Below are 9,348 nucleotides of genomic sequence, written 5' to 3'. Positions count from 1 at the left end.
CTAGATAACCTATGCAATGTCTCTTTCCAACAATCTCCCCATTTGGCATTGATAGCAACACTTAGTGAAAAATGACTAAGTGTTGAAATTAGTACCACATATGTGCACACTTAAAAACTCAAAACTCCCCCTGAGATGAATATTATTTTTTCACTGCCCTACTCTCCCCCTTTGATATTAATGACAGGGCAGGGATCTACATGTCAAAATTCATACAAAAAATCTATATACAGTAGCATATGTACACATAGACTACATAAACTTAAATATATCTACAAAAATGTTCTTCAATGAATTCAAATGATTGTCCCAACTTTTCTTGAGACACTGCTAAACTAAGATGAGGCTACTAAAGAGAAATGCTTGAATCTCTGCCGACTAAAGATCTGTGGGTTCATTAGTGGTCATGGCATCTTGGGCTTTCTTTAAAGCACTAAGGATTGTTTACAACTTAGGAGCAATTAGACTCTTAATCTCACCAACTCTACCAACAATCTTGTCCTTGTCCTAGGTTAAGCTCTTAATCTTGTCAAGTAATGATATAACTTGACCTTCTTGACTAGCCACGGAAGTAGTCAAGGGATCAAAGGACTGAGAAATACCTGTCAGATACTTCTCATTCTCTTTATCTGCTTCTCAATATCTTTAACAAATTTAGAAAATGATAAACAAGATTTGTAGATATTGCCTCCTTTAGATAAGCCATTTTGAATACTTTTCACACAGCTGTCTAGCAAACTCCTATCATTAGCAATCATCTTCTTCAATTCACTGAATCTTTTATCATTAAACTCATTCTAAACCCTAACTTCAGCTAATTTTTCTAAGGACTCAAAGTGAGTACTTATAGAATTGATTAGGCTCTTTAGTTGTCTGGAGGAAGAATCAGACATGTGTCCTTAACAAATGTGGGCATTAACTTCTCCAAGACACCGGATGCAAGACTTGGTAGCTCACTGTCCTCCATGTGATATTTTAGGATCTCCTCTCTTGCCTTGGCCTGAGAAAGTGATGCTAACTTCAGTTTCTGAATGGGAGAAAGAGTGGCCAAATTGATAGGCCCTTGCAACAATGCTGAATCATCAAAACCCAATTTATTCTTCTCAAGGAAGTCGTTGACATCTTCTACAGTGTCTCATGCTTCAAATACAACACCAATTACCTCAACCTTTTTATCTTTTGTGTCAATTTTTTCTTTGACCTCCTTTGGACCTTCATTTTCAGGCGGAGCTTGAGTCTCCACAGATGGCATTGTGACCATTTTGCTTGGCCGGTCTGGAGGATTATGAGTATCCTCATCCTTATCTTCTTTTCCTATCTCCTCTCCACCTTGATCCATCACAACTTACTTCTCTTTATTCACACCTTCCTCTTCCGGATCAGAGGAAACATTCACTTCAACTTATTCAACCTTTTAGTGCACTTCTTGTACTTCTGGAATAGAATGATCATCACCATAATGTGCTTCTTCTGTGACAACTTGAAATTTATTCTTTTCCAGAACTGTCTTTAAGCTATTCTCTGTTTCTTTAATGACTTCATTAGTTTTTCCCAATCATAAGCTTGTTTATTCTAGTTTTTCTCCTAAACTCCTTTCTAGATTTTTTGATTATCTTATTCACTTCCACTACTGATATCACAGGGCATAGATTGACTAACACATATTTGAGCTTAATCTTTCATCCTCAGCCTTAACACTAACTCTTCTCATCTCTAAAATATCATATACGCTTTTAGGGATCTCAGATATTATCTCAACAAGAGCCCTATTGAAAATGTTCAAGTACTTGATAGTGGCTTCTTCAAGTATCCTCTTACTATCATCATCAATTTTATCATAAAATTCTGAAAGTGGCTTCAAATTACCTTCCATGGTTATGGCTTTTTCAACTGCATTGATTGATATATCAGGTTTATCTGAATCTATCTTCATCTTCTTGCTTACTTTTTCTTCACCAGAGGGTTTGACTTTAGTGACCTTTGAGGCTTTTGTACCCTTGAACTTGATTTCTTTCACTACCTCATCATATTTGGTCTCTTCATTATCTTCAACCCAAATGAAGACCCTTGATCTTTTGTCCTTCTTCCTTTTTCCCTCTTTTCCGGATGGCTTATCTTGAGTTTTTTTCTCAACTGGATGTCATAGGAGAACCAGAGGGGGTAGCAGAGCTTCTAGACTATCTTAGCTTGCTAAAAGAGGCTCCCAGAATAGTAGATATTTCTTTGGTCGGTTTCTCCTCTTCAACTACCTTTGTCCTCTTCCTAGCTTCCCTCACAACTTCTTTGGAGATGCCAATGCTCTCTGCATACTCCTCAACTTATTTTCTGACCTTCCGAGCTATCTCAGGTTTCTTCAATTGGCTATGCAACTACAAATCTTTTTCTACAAAAGTGTCAAATCTCTCCTCTGAAATATGTATTGGTTTGCTTAGGAGATGTTGAGCATACATAACAAGAATTTTTTCATCAACTTCATACCCCATAGGCATGATCCAAACTATTCTAGGCTCCATTGCTTCCATCAAGCATTGATCTATGTCTACCATAGAACAAACACAGTCCTTATACTTCTCAACAATGGATTTAGGGATCCTTTCTCTAGCCTGCATCATACGCTGGAAATTCTTGAAATATCCCCAAAGAGTAGTTTTTTGAACCTTGGTTTCAATGCTATATAGATAATCTTTGATCTGAGCAGCGACCGACTTGTCATTTGACCATTGAATATTTCCTACTCCCAGAACCTCATTCATGAAGTAAATGAATAAACACAAGATCAGAGTGCCATACTTGAATGTATTCTTCTTATCCTTATTTATCGAAGTCAGATTCTCCATTAGCTGGCTTTACAGTAGCTCACACAGATCATACTCTTTGTTCTCCTTAATCATCTAGTAGGCTGCATAGATTGCAGTAACAGATACATAATTCTCCCGACTTTAGTGATAGATCTTGTAACTGATAACCATAGAGGAAAACTTCACATCTAGCTCAATTATATCATTAATTTTCATAGCGCTCTTATCAAATTTTGAACTGGTTGCATTAGTGACAAGTTGATTCTTCATAGACCTCAGCGCAGGCAAACCACCAAAATCCATTGAATCACCTTCCCAAATCCTCCTCAAGTTGTTAAACTTCCTTCGAGAAACCAAGCTCTGATACCAATTGTTGGAAACAAGGAACACTGAGAGGGGGTGGTGAATCAATGTTCTGCAATCTTTAAGTTTATTATTAAACTATTCTTTCAACCACTTAATGCATATGAACAAAATAAATATGCAAGAACATAAAGCAAATAACCACAACTCTGTAACACCAAGATTTTTGTATATGGAAACCCAATTAAGGGAAAAACCACAGTAGGGATGAGCCCACAATAAAGGTATACTCTGCAAAAGTATAGATATTATAATGGGGAATGCACATGCATTCAGGTACACAGCCTAGAGATCACTACTCAAAAGAGAGAGGCTTACTACCTATAGCTCAAATACAAAGTTTACAGATAATATGAGCTGATGAACAACATCTACAAATGCCAAAGTATAGTTTTGGTTAAGCTCATTATACAGATTGCATACTCTTCTCACACTTCATATTATACTACTCTATTTTGTTGCATTGTCACTAATCTGGAGCACTAATCTCCAATTTGCACATGTGGAACTATGCACAATCAATTACTTCCAACCTTCGCATCATGAAAATGACCAAAAACATGACTCTTATATATCTGCAACAAGAAATCATATCAGCTACATGTCGGCTCAAGAACATTTAATTATTTTATGAACCGTGTACAAACTGGTGGCAAAAACCAAACTCAAATGCTAATGCGGACCAAAACAATTGATCACACACTACCGCATATGTCGGATAAACATCCTCGATCACAAAAACAATCGCCAAAGTTGATCCACTTAATCTGCATAAGGATTTATCATGCTAGTCGGCCATATTGCACTATCAAACCAAAACCCAATACACCGGATCTTCTGACTCGCACATAAATCATCACCGGAGGCTAAAATTTTAAAATAAGGTACTCTAGATGTCTATCAATCTTCCCTTAGATTTGCAACACAAAAAATTAACCGAAAACAAAATGCCAACCAAAATACCAAACACTGTCAAACACTTTGTTCTAATCTTTTCGGACTTAAACCAATCTTCAATCTAACTTCCGGTATGAGCAAATCATTCATTGCGGATGGGTACAATGACTTGGATTGCCATCAATGACAACACTAGATGACCTGTTGATGGGATGGGGTTTGGGATAGACTAGCCTAGTCTATGCTCTTGGATCCTTCCCTGGGATCACCTGGTGTTCTCTCCACACCCTAGGGTCTCTAGGACTTCCCTTTGCTTGATGAATCCCCTAACCTTGCCCAATCCACCCACCAATGAGTTGCTATGTTGCTCCTAAGGTCTCACCTACTCATGAGACTCAAAACCCCTTACTATGGCTAATAAGGGCTAGGCTTGCTCCACACCTTCCAAGGTCTTAGAAAGGTTTAATCAGGCCCTAAACCATGTTTTGCATCCCTCCATGTGCCCCCAAGAAATTTCTACCTTCTTCCTTTCCACCGATTTCACTGTTTTGTGTTTTTGCTTACAAAAGAGGGCTACAAGGGTTAGGACCAATTAGGCCTCCTACCCGGTCCTTTAGGGCTTTCTTGCACAAACGATGCATACACAACCTAAACTCCCAAAATGGACTACCATTCAATTGGCAAGGGCTCAAGGATTTTCTAGGTTTTGGGCCTCCAAGTGGCCGTACAGTGCCTAGGGAGAATTTTGGGGTTTTTAAGGGTTTTGTGAGGGTTTTATGGTCTGCCTGGGTTACAGTGAGCGTTTTATGTTTTAGCCACCTTGTTTGGATTGGTGGAGGCTCCTCCTTCACACCAATGATGCTTCAAACACTCCTCTACACCTCATCCAAAGGGTGTACTCTCCTCTATCCAACCTTGCTCTCCAAGACCTCTGCAATCTAACCTCTCCTAATCGGGCACTATCCAGGCTCACCTAGGAGTGGGTCTTTGCTTGTCCTTCCTACATTTTCAAGGGCCCTGATTGTTTAGCAATATGGTACAAGGTCTGTACTCTCATTCCCCATGGTTTCATGGTGGTTCCACAATGGGGAATGGAGTTATGCAGCCATTTACACAATCCTGTCCAAAACTAGACAGTAAGAAGATAATTTACAAACTATTTACAAACACACTCAATCTGCAAATAAAAACCTAAACTAATTGCTTGAAATGAAAGTATTTACACCATGACAAACATTCCAAACAGATTTAGATGTTTCTCAATCCATTAACTGGCATGTTTTCTTCATTCAAACTGACTGGTAACAGTTTCACAGTCTCAGTCTGATCTTTTTGCTAGGGTCGTACAATGTCTAACATCCAACCCACTGATTTATGGTTTGCAAGTACTTATACTACCTTTTCCTCGATCAGTGTGCCAAAATTAGGGCTCTTCATGCACAACAAGGGTCTAAGACCATTTTGGGTGGAAAAGTTGCTTGACAACTTTTAAAAGTTGTCATGCAACTTTTGCATCTTTTGAGCAACTTTGCCATTGTTGCTTTTCATGACTCCTAAGCCTATTTTGGGCTATCCTAAGGAAATCAACATGCCAATAAGGCCTAACACACACTCCAGGCACACTCAACCTCTCCTGCACAAGAAATCACAACAAACACTAAGGACCTACAACTAGGACCTAGTCTAACACACATGAGCTCATGGCTCTTATTCATGTACAATGGCTTCATGAGAAGCATAACACCAACAAAACAAGAAGGAGGGAGAGCTTGAAAGGGTGCTCCTATGCCATACTCCCCCTCTGCACACAACTAAGAAAAAGAAGAAGAGATGAGAGTCGGGTCTATTCCAAGTGTCTTGAACCTACTCTCCTCCACCCATGTAGCTTCAGATACTAGTTGATCTGCCCATTTCACTAAGTGTTCCATGTAGACCTCATGTTTGGTGGACTTCTTCACTCTTGATTCCAGGATCTCCTCTGCTATTAGCTTCTTCACCTGTGGTAAGACATTAACATCAAGGTCCTGCAGTACCTTGGCTTGGTTCTTAGTCTGCCCTACTATCTCACCCTTGTACATGATCAGGCCAGCTACATTAAAGACTGGTGATATAGCTAAATCTGGAGGCAGGTCAACTTTGTAGGCATTCTTACCATATTGTGACAGGATTCTACAAGGTCCTACCCTTCTCATCTGCCGTTTGGTAGGCTTGCCTCCTTGCATCCTAGCTTTGCTCAAATGGACCATCACATAGTCACCCACCTTGAACTGAACTTCCCTCCTTTTCTCATCCACTTTGGCTTTTAGTTTTTGAGTGGATTCAAGGATCGCCTTCTTAACCTGTTCTTGAACTTCCTTGATGGTTTGAGTGAAGTCTTCTGCTTGTCCACTCTTCATTTCCAAACTACCAAGGTCTCTCAACTCACATACTCCTCTTGGATGTCTGCCATAGACAACCTCAGAAGGACTTCTACCAGTGGTTCTATTCACACTGTCATTATATGCATATTCTGCTTGAGGAATGATTAGGTTCCATGTTTGGCCATACTCCTTAGTTAAACACCTCAACAAGTTACCTAACACCCTATTGATGACTTCAGTTTGACCATCTGTTTGTGGATGGTAAGCTGAGCTAAATGACAAGTTAGTTCCTAGTCTCCTCCATAATGTTTTCCAAAAATGGCCCATGAACTTGCTATCCCTGTCTGAAACAATGCTTAAAGGGAGTCCATGAATCCTAACAATCTCTTTGAAGAAGAGATGTGCAACATAGCTTGCATCATGTGTAGTCTTGCATGGGATAAAATGGCTCATCTTGGAAAATCTATCTACTACCACATAGATGTTGTCCATACCTATCTTTGTCTTGGGAAGTCCTACTACAAAGTCCATTGTTATACATTCCCAAGGTCTGTTAGGGACCGGTAATGGTTGATAAAGACCAGCATTGCTTGATCCACCTTTTGCTCTTTGACACACTCCACATTGCTCTACATACCTCTTTACATCTCTTGGCAACTTTGGCCAATGATAGTACCTCTGTACTAAATCCAAGGTTTTGTTGACTCCAAAGTGTCCACTCAAACTGCCATTATGTTTTTCTTGGATGAGGTTCTCCCTCATGGATCCTCTTGGTACACACAACTGATTACCCTTGAACAAGAGAACATTTTGGAGAGTGTAATCTGCATACTCACCATGGAAATGGTTCTCAAACTCTTTGCAAACCTTGTAAGCTGTTGAGAAGTCTTCATCTCCTTCATAGAGGTCTTTGAAACCTTCTATTCCTATGCTCTGCAACTGTAGTTCTTGAACTGTCAGCAACTTCCTGCTCAATGCATCTGCCACCCTGTTAAGTTGCCCCTTCTTATGCTTAATGGTGAAGGTGAAGGATTGGAGATATTCCATCCATTTTAGATGTCTATTGCTAAGCTTCTCTTGAGTATTAATGTAACTCAATGCCTATTTGTCCATGAACACCACAGATTCTTTTGGGAGTAGGTAAAGCCTCCATTTCTTTAGAGACTACACCAATGCATATAACTCTAGGTCATAGGCTGAGTACTTCTTCTTCGCTTCATTAAGCTTCTCACTAAAAAATGCCACAAGTCTTCCCTCTTGACTCAACACACCACCTACTGCAATTCCACTTGCATCACACTCCAAAGTGAATAGCTTATCAAACGTAGGTAGGAGAAGGATAGGTTTTGTGGCTACTTATTGCTTCAACAATTGAAATGCTTGGTCAACCTACTCAGTCCATTTAAACTTGGTTTTAAGACCTCCTTTAATGGTGTCAAGGACTAGTGCACATATACCACTGAAATTCCTCACAAATTTCCTATAGAATTGAGCTAATCCATGGAAACTTCTTACTTCAGTCCCTGTTTTAGGTGCAGGCCAATTCAATATTGCCTCCACTTTGCTTGGATCCATCTTCAAGGTTCCTTTAGACACCACAAATCCTAAGTAAACCAGCTCTTGCTTCAAGAAGTCACACTTCTCTAGGTTGATGGATAACTTCTCCTCATGCAACCTCTCTAAAACTAACCTCAAATGCTCAAGGTGTTCTTCCTTGGTTTTGCTATAGATGAGAATATCATCTAGGTACACTACTACAAATCTGCCTATGAAGTCTTTCAACACCTCATTCATCAACCTCATGAAGGTGCTTGGAGCATTAGTAAGCCCAAATGGCATCACAAGCCATTCATACAAACCTTCTGTGGTTTTAAAAGCAATCTTCCACTCATCACCCTCCTTGATTCTAATCTGGTGATAACCACTCTTAAGGTCTACCTTGGTAAAATACATAGCCCCTCCTAAACAATCCATTAAATCCTCTATTCTAGGAATAGGAAACCTATACCTTATGGTAATCCTATTGATTTCTCTTGAGTCAGTGCAAAGTCTCCACTTACCTCCTTTTTTTGATGCTAGCACTACTAGGACTGCACATGGGTTGATGCTCTTCTTAATCAGTCCTTGTTCCCATAACTCCTGCACTTGCCTTGCTACTTCCTTATTTTGATCAGGTGTGAGCTTATATGAAGCCTTGTTAGGTAAGGATGCACCAGGAACAAAGTCTATTTGATGACTTATAGGCCTTCTAGGTGGGAGTGTTGTAGGTGTTCCATCACTCACTATATCCTTATACTCTTGCAACATTTGCTTCACCTCCTAGGGTACTTCTACTTGCAACTTGTCTTCTTCCTCCTTTGGTTTCACAAAGATGGCACACTTCACTATCTCCTCCTCATGTAGCAAATTTAAGAACTCTTTACCAGTAGCCATCAAAACACTAGGTATTTTTGAAGTGCCCTCTTCATCCTCTATCAAAGACTGAATCTTGAAAGTCTTGTTGTCCTTCTTAAAGGAAATGGAGTTCTCCTCTCCATCATAAATCACCTTCCTATCAAATTGCCAGGGTCTTCCTAGCAATAAGTGACATGCATCCATAGGTAACACATCACAAAGGATCTTATCCTTGTATCCTCCAATAGAAAACTCTACCCAAGTCTGCTCATTGACTAGCACACTCTCTCCTTTGTTCAACCAAGTCACCTTGTAGGGATTGGTGTGGGGTATTCTTGTGAGTTTCAACTTCCTAACTGCCTCTTCTGAGATGATGTTGTCAGTTGAGCTTGTATCAATTATCACCTTGCACACTTTACCAAGAACTTTGCATCTCACCTTAAACAATGCTCTCCTATATTTGGGTTCCTCCTTGACCCACTGTCTGATCAAAATCCTGTTGAACATCAGGTTCTCACCAACTTCTGATTCAATCT

Source organism: Cryptomeria japonica, chromosome 3, assembly GCF_030272615.1.
Source record: "Cryptomeria japonica chromosome 3, Sugi_1.0, whole genome shotgun sequence".
Taxonomy (NCBI): domain Eukaryota; kingdom Viridiplantae; phylum Streptophyta; class Pinopsida; order Cupressales; family Cupressaceae; genus Cryptomeria; species Cryptomeria japonica.
Note: the sequence above shows the minus strand (reverse complement) of the source record.